This window comes from Phyllostomus hastatus, unplaced genomic scaffold (assembly GCF_019186645.2).
Source record: "Phyllostomus hastatus isolate PE091 unplaced genomic scaffold, TTU_PhHast_1.1 phas_contig_90, whole genome shotgun sequence".
In the NCBI taxonomy this organism is placed as follows: Eukaryota; Metazoa; Chordata; class Mammalia; order Chiroptera; family Phyllostomidae; genus Phyllostomus; species Phyllostomus hastatus.
Genome location: NW_025333984.1, coordinates 101,855 through 109,870, shown reverse-complemented (window position 1 = coordinate 109,870; position 8,016 = coordinate 101,855).

Genomic DNA, 8,016 nt, shown 5'->3' with positions numbered 1-8,016 from the left:
AGGTCTAGCCAGAAATTTCTGTTCATGGTCTTGGAAATAGACTTTCTATTGTCCCAATTCCCAGCCCAAAATTATTGAATGAACCACAGAAAAATTGTTCTGTACTTTTTCTTCCCATACCACACTACATATATTGTAACTATATATTATTAAAATAACAGTTAAAACCATTTTTTGAATTGCCTGCTAAATGGCAACACCATGTATGAATTAATTTGTTTTATTATTTAAATAGTAGAAGCATTTTCCATGTTCCAGGAGCTTGAGGTGGCCTGAGTGACACCGAGAGGAGCCTATAACTTAGTGACCCTGTGAACAGAGCTAAGAATGGTCTTTACCTTCTGTTTTGACAACCAGAGCACCTATACTCTTTACACCTGTCAGATTACAACACTGTTACACAAGTCTCTCTATTCACTACAGAAAATTGACTAAGACAAGGATATAGTCTTAGGCATAGGATTAAGGGAAAAGAAGCCAAAGTCAGGAATTCCTTTTGAATTTAGAAGACAATTGTGGAATAAAGCATATGAGCCAGCATGGTTTACTAGGAGAAGTATGGAATCATGAACTATCGAAACAGATAAGTTGCTAAACTTCTCTGAGCTTAGATTCTTCTTCTATAAAACTTTCCTTCAGGTGATGGCCTGAACATAATGCATGTTTGTAAAGAGACTAGAATGTAGAAGGCATTCAGTGCATACTAATTGTTATTAAGAACATGAGACCTGAGAAAGAAAGAAAGAAAGAAAGAAAGAAAGAAAGAAAGAAAGAAAGAAAGAAAGAAAGAAAGAAAGAAAGAAAGAAAGAAAGAAAGAAAGAAAGAAAGAAAGAAAGAAAGAAAGAAAGAAAGAAAGAAAGAAAGAAAGAAAGAAAGAAAGAAAGAAAGAAAGAAAGAAAGAAAGAAAGAAAGAAAGAAAGAAAGAAAGAAAGAAAGAAAGAAAGAAAGAAAGAAAGAAAGAAAGAAAGAAAGAAAGGGACCATGGGCCACTGAGACTAGACAATTTTGTTGTAACAAGTCATGGGGAGTCCATACTATCTAATGATGATATAGCCCAGACACTGACTTGAATCACTCCAAATTTCAGCTCATATCTCAGTACTCTCCAGAAGATTTTCATGATTTCACAGTCTCATACTTCAGTGTCTCCATGCTTCCAGACATACATGCATGCCATTTTGGTTCTGTAATGCATTAAGCTCAGATGAGTGTTGTCATTTCCCACAAGAAATGCAGACACACTCAGGATTTTCTAAATTGGGTACCTTTACTGAAAATTTTAAGGATTGTCACGGAGTCCCCACATGGGGCCCTGGGTAGCTTTCTGATATCTTGCTGTCTTCATAATTTCACTCTGTTTCTTTCCCAAGTTTGTACTCAACCCTTCATGATTAACTCCTTGGCTTCTCTAATAAACAGAAGACCAATCTAAAACTTTCTATCTAGTAATCTAGTAGGTGCTCAGTAAAATATATGTAAAGCTTAAAATGGCACTAAGACTTTTGAGACACCCTGTTTCAGAAAACATGCCAAAGGGCAGCCCTAAAATTTCATTAATCATCCAAGATATACAACTCAGCATACTCACCTGCTGATCTACTCACTTCATGAGCACATTTGGAATGCACACTGAACTAATATACTTGAAAACAATGTTTTTTTTAATTTCCATTTTAATATATTTTATTGATTATGCTATTACAGTTGTCCCATTTTTTCTCCCCTTTATCCCCACCCCTCTCCCTCCAGCATTAGCCCCCATAAGTTCATGTCCATGGGTAGTACATGTAAATTCTTTGGCTTCTCCACTTCCTGCACTACTCTCAACCATGCCCCATTCATTTTGTACCTACCAAGTATGCTTCTTATTCCCTGTACCCTTTCCCCAACTCTCCCCCAACCCGCTCCATGCTAATTACCCTCCATGTGATCTCCATTTCTGTGATTCTGTTCCCATTCTAGTTTGCTTAGTTCATTTTTATTTTTATTTTTAATTTTAGCTGTTGATAGGTGTGGGTTTGTTGTCATTTTACTGTTCATACTTTTGATCTTCTTTTTATTAGATAAATTCCTTTAACATTTCATATAATAAGGGCTTGGTGATGATGAACTCCTTTAACTTGACCTTATCTGGGAAGCACTTTATCTGCCCTTCCATTTTAAATGATAGCTTTGCTAGACAGAGTAATCTTGGATGTAGGTCCTTGCCTTTCATGACTTGGAATACTTCTTTCCAGTCCTTTCTTGCCTGCAAGGTTTCTTTTGAGAAATCTGCTGACAGTCTTATAGGAACTCCTTGGTAGGTAACTGTCTCCTTTACTCTTCCTTCTTTTAGGATTCTCTCCTTGTCTTTAATTTTGGGTAATGTAATTATGATGTGCCTTGGTGTGTGCTTCCTTGGGTCCAACTTTTTTGGGACTCTCTGAGCCCCCTGTACTTCCTAGAAGTCTATTTCCTTTGCCAGATTGGGGAAGTTCTTCTTCACTATTTTTTCAAGTAAGTTTTCAATTTGTTGCTCCTCCTCTTCTCCTTCTGGCACCCCTATGATTCAGATGTGGGAACGTTTAAAGTTGTCCCAGAAGTTCCAAGCCTCTCCTCATTTTTTGAATTCTTGTTTCTTCATTCTGTTCCGGTTGAATATTTATTTCTTCCTTATGTTCCAGATCATTGATTTGAGTCCTGGTTTCCTTTCTGTCACTGTTGGTTCCCTGTATATTTTTTCTTTATTTCACTTTCCATAGCCTTCACTTCTTCCTCTATTTTGCAATCATACTCAACCATTTCTGTGAGCATCCTGATTACCAGTGTTTTGAACTCTGCATCTGATACATTGTCTACTTCTTCATCACTTAGTTCCATTTTTTGGAACTTTCATCTGTTCTTTCATTTGGGCCATATTTTTTGTCTCGGTGCACCTGTTACATAGTAAGGGGGAGCTTTAGCTATTCACCAGGGTGGGGTAACCCACATTGCTGCATTGTGGTGTTATATGTGGGAGAAGCATCTGAAAAGGAACAGTGCCGCTTGCTCAGCTCTTGGCTGGCTTTCAGTCTCTTCCCTGCTACCCACAAGCAAGTTAAGCACTTTCAGTGCTGATTCCCAGGTGGGTATGTTTGTGTACATTCTAGGACTCTGTGCTTCTCTCCAGTGAACTCTCCTGTGAAGCTGGGAGTGTCTCCCACCACCACAACCCCTACAGATTTTTTCAGTCAGAGGTTTTGAGGCTTTATTTCCCCATGCTGGAACCCTGGGTTGTGTGTTCCATCTCACTCCCTAGTTGTTCCTCCCAGTTTATCCACACACAAATGTGGGGCCACCTATTCCACCAGCTGCCACATTGCCATGCATCCTGTATGTCCTGGCTGCCTGTCTCCACACCTCCTACTGGTCTGGATGAACATTTCTTCTTTAATTCCTTGGTTGTTGCACTTCCATAGAGTTCATTTTTCTGGCAGTTCTGGTTGTTTTTTTGTATTTAAATTTGTTGTTGTCCTTCTTTTGGTTGTGTGAGGAGGCAAAGTATATCTACCTACACCTCCATCTTGGCTGGTGAAACAATGTTTTTAAGGTAAGCATGCACAGGCCATTGCACATCTGGGAACATTTCATTATAGAGACACAGATGATTTCACTGATTGGGATGAGCAAGCCCAGGCAGGAAGATCCTGCAATAACACATACTTAAGCTGTAGGTTGTTTATAATTATACTTCACTTCAGCCCATGTGATTTTGTACTTCAGAAGTAACCAGCCCCATTATCCAGTTTTAAGAATTTTTCCAAATGGCCACTGCAGATGGTATTGCTGGGGTTTAAGAACATGGATAAGAGGCATTCAGATCTCAGTAAAAACCTCAACTTTAATACTTACTGCATGTGACCCTGAGCAAGGTTGCCTCTTGTAGCCTCAGTTTTTGTATCTGTAAAATAGGACTGACTATATAAATAGTGAGGTTCTCTGTATACTCTACAAAATGCACTTTTAATGTTGGCATTTGGAGAAAAATCAGAGCCTACATATACATATGAAATCAGCAACTACTAAATAAATGAAATCCAACAAGTAAAAGACCTGAACTCCATGTTTAAGAAAGAAAATCTAGTTTAATTTGGTTATGCATACCAAATAAGCTTCCAGTCTTTGAAGCAAAACCCCCCAATAAAACTATATTTAACCAATGAAGACTGTTACAAATAATTATGTCATCAAAATACACTTTGATTGGATAGTGGTATTTTAAGCTGGGACACTCAAGCTGATGTTAACATTCTCAGCAGTAATGGAGAGCCCATGATTGCCTTTCCTTTCTGATTACACAGGACCAAGGAATTTTGGGTCCAATGGTACCCTTCTGTGGCCTAATGCAAGCTAACGAAAATAGGCAAAAATAACCCCACCCTCATTACTACAGCAATTTACCGATCCGCAACTCAAACCACATGCATGCATTTCGTCATATACTAGTGCTGCAGAATTTTAGGTAAAATTGACCACAATGGAAGTGATAAGTTGTGCTCATATTACCTTTAAAAACCACATGACAAACCAATAGTCTTTAGTCAGATTAAAACTGTAAAAGTTATTTAGGTATAAGTAACAAATACCATTATTTTGTTTGTTTGGAACAGTATCTTAAATAATTATTTATATTTATATTTTATTGATTATGCTAGTACAGTTGTCCCGATTTCTCCCCCTTAGACTCTCTCTACCCAGCACCCACCACTCCCTCAGGCAATATCCACACCATTGTTCATGAACACATGTCATTCCTATAAGTTCTTTGGCTACTCTATTTCCTATACTGTATTTTACATCCCCACAGCTATTATGTAACTACCTATTTGTACTTCTTAATTTCCTCTCCTCTTCACTCATTCCCCCTCACACCCCACCCCACCTGGCAACTATCAGAATGCTCTCTGTATCCATGATTCTGTCTCCAATCTTATTGTTTGCTTAGTTTGTTTTATAAGATTTAATTGTTGATAGATTTGGGGGTTTTTGCCATTATTGTTCACAGTTTTGATCTTCTTTTTCTTAAGTAAGTCCCTTTAACATTTCATATAATAATGGTTCAGTGATGATAAACTACTTTAGTTTTTCTTGTCTGGGAAGCTCTTTAGCTGCCCTTTGTTTCTAAATGACAGCTTTCCTGGTAGGGCAATCTTGGCTGTAAGTTTCTGCTTTTCATGACTTTGAATATTTCTTAACAATCTTTTCTAGCCTGCAAAGTTTCTTTAGAGAAATCATCTGACAGTCTTACGAGGACTCCCCTGTAGGTAACTAACTGATTTTCTCTGTAGTCTCCCTTTGCCTTTAACCTTTGGCATTTTAATTATGATGTGTCTTGGTGTGGGCCTCTTGGCTTCACTATTGTTTGGGACTCTCTGTGCTTACTGGACTTGCATGTCTATTTCCTTCACCAGATTAGGGAAGTTTTCTTTTATTATTTTTTTCAAATAGATTTCCAATTTCTTGCTCTTTCTCTTCTTCTTCTGGCGCCCCTATGATGCAAATGTTGGACCTCTTGAAATTGGCCTAGAGGCTGCTTATACTATCCTCATTTTTTGGATTCTTTTTTCTTCCTGCTCTGATTGGTTGTTTTTTGCTTTCTTATGTTCCAAATCATTGATTTGAATTTTGGCTTCATCCACTATAATGTTGTTTCCCTGTAAATTGTTCTTTATTTCAATTAGTGTATCCTTCATTTCTGACTAGACCTTTTTTACACTGTTGAGGTCCTCACTAAGTTCCCTGAGCATCCTTATAACCCGTGTTTTGAACTCTACCTCACATAGATTGCACATCTCCATTTCACTTAGCTCTTTTTCTGGGGTTTTGATCTGTTCTTTCATTTGGGCCATACGCCTGTGTTTATTTCTATGTGTTAGGTAGAGCTGCTTCGACTCTGTGTCTTGGTAGTGTGGCCTAATGTAGTAGGTGTCCTATAGAGTCCAGTGTCACACCCTCCCCTATCACCCAAGCTAGGTACTCAAGGTGTGCCCTTCTTGTGTGCTGAGTACACCCTCCTCTTGTACTTGAGCCTCGGCTGCTGTTGGCAGATTAATGGGAGGGATTTAACCAGGCCAGTCAGCTGCAAGGACTGGCTATGACCACTGAACACCAACTGACACTCTTCATGGAGTGTCAGCTGTGTTGGGGCAAGGTGGTGGTGCTTGGACATGGCCTGTAGCTATCCCCTGGGTGGGCAGTCTCTGGGCTTTCCTCAGGTGGTACAGGCCAAGATTAGCCCTCATCTGTGTTTTTCCCAGGGCTGCCCTGCATGAGCATTAAGCAATCTGAGATGGCTGCTCATTGTCCTGGGCCTGGAGATTCCTAGGAGAAGCCAAGTTGTTAATGTAGTCTGGCTGCTGCTAGTGCTGGGTCTGGGGCTCACTGAGGCCAGCTGTTTCATGTTTGCTAGGATTTAGGTTGTGAAGCATTACCCAAGATCTGCCATTCTTATGGTATAATAGCTTGGATAGGCTTATAAGTTGGTGGGATGGAGTCTCGGGGGATCTCCAAGGCAGGGCAGTGTTAGCCAAGTTGATGGAATCTCAGATGTGGCAACAGCTTGCCAGCTCTGTGGGTGGAAGATTTAGAAAGGGGACAATGGCCTCTGCTTGCCTCGATGCCAGACACTTCAGTTTCTCCCTTTGTGCTGCTGGTACCTTTCAAGCTGCTACCCAGTGCTGGAGCTCAGAGGGAGTTAGTCTGAGTAGGCGAGTCTGTGTATGGGTTCTTTAAGAAGAACTGCTTGGGCTCTTGCAGTATCTTCCACCGATCCACAGCACACTGGGTTTTGCAGCCAGAAGTTGTGGGGACTTGTCTTCCTGGCACTGGATCCCTAGGCTGGGGGCCCTGGTGTGGGGCTGGGACTCCTAGTTCCAGGGATATCCCTCCCAAATTTTTATCCACCATATGTGGGTGAGTGATCAGCCCATTCTGTGTCTGTGCCTCTCCTACCTGTCTGGATGGATGTGATTTATTTTTTAAGTATATTTTATTAATTATGCTATTCCAGTTTTCCCAGTTTTTCCCCCTTTATTCCCCTCCACACTGCATGCCCCAGCCCTCCAGCATTTCCCCCCTTAGTTCATGTCCATGGGTTTTACATATAAGTTCTTTTAGTCCTCTATTTCCTATACCATTTTTATCTCTCCCCATCTATTTTTTGCCTACTAATTATGCTTCTTCTTCCCTGTACTTTTCCCCCATTCCTCCCTTCCCCCTACCCACTGAAATCCCTCCATGTGATGTCCATTTCTCTGACTGTGTTCCTGTTCTAGTTGTTTGCTTAGTTTTTATTTTTGTTGTTCTCTTTTAGGTCCATTTGTTGATAGTTGTGAGTTTGTTGTCATTTTACTTTTCATATTTTTTATCTTCTTTTTCTTAGATAAATCCCTTTAACATTTCATATAATAAGGGCTTGGGGACAATGAACTCCTTTAACTTGACCTTATCTGGGAAGCACTTTATCTGCCTTTCCATTCTAAATCAAAGCTTTGCTGGATAGAGTAATCTTGGATGTAGGTCCTTGCCTTTCATGCCTTTGCTTACTTCTTTCCAGTCCCTTCTTGCCTGCAAGATTTCTTTTGAGAAATCAGCTGATAGTCTAATGGGAATTCCTTTGTAGGTAACTGTCTCCTTTTCTCTTGCTGCTTTTGAGATTCTCTCCTTATCTTTAGTCTTAGGTAATGTAATTATGATGTGCCTTGGTGTGTTCCTCCTTGGGTCCAACTTCTTTGGGACTTTCTGGGTTTCCTGGACTTCCTGGAAGTCTATTTCCTTCACCAGGTTGGGGAAGTTTTCCTTCATTATTTGTTCAAATAGTTTTCAATTCTTTGGTCTTCTTCTTCTCCTTCCAGCACCCCTATAATTCAGACATTTGAACATTTCAGGTTGTCCCAGAGGTCTGTAAGTCCCTCTTCACTTTTCTGAATTCTTGTTTCTTCAATCTGTTCCAGTTGGATGCTTACTTTTTCCTTTTGTTCCAAATTGTTGCTTTGACT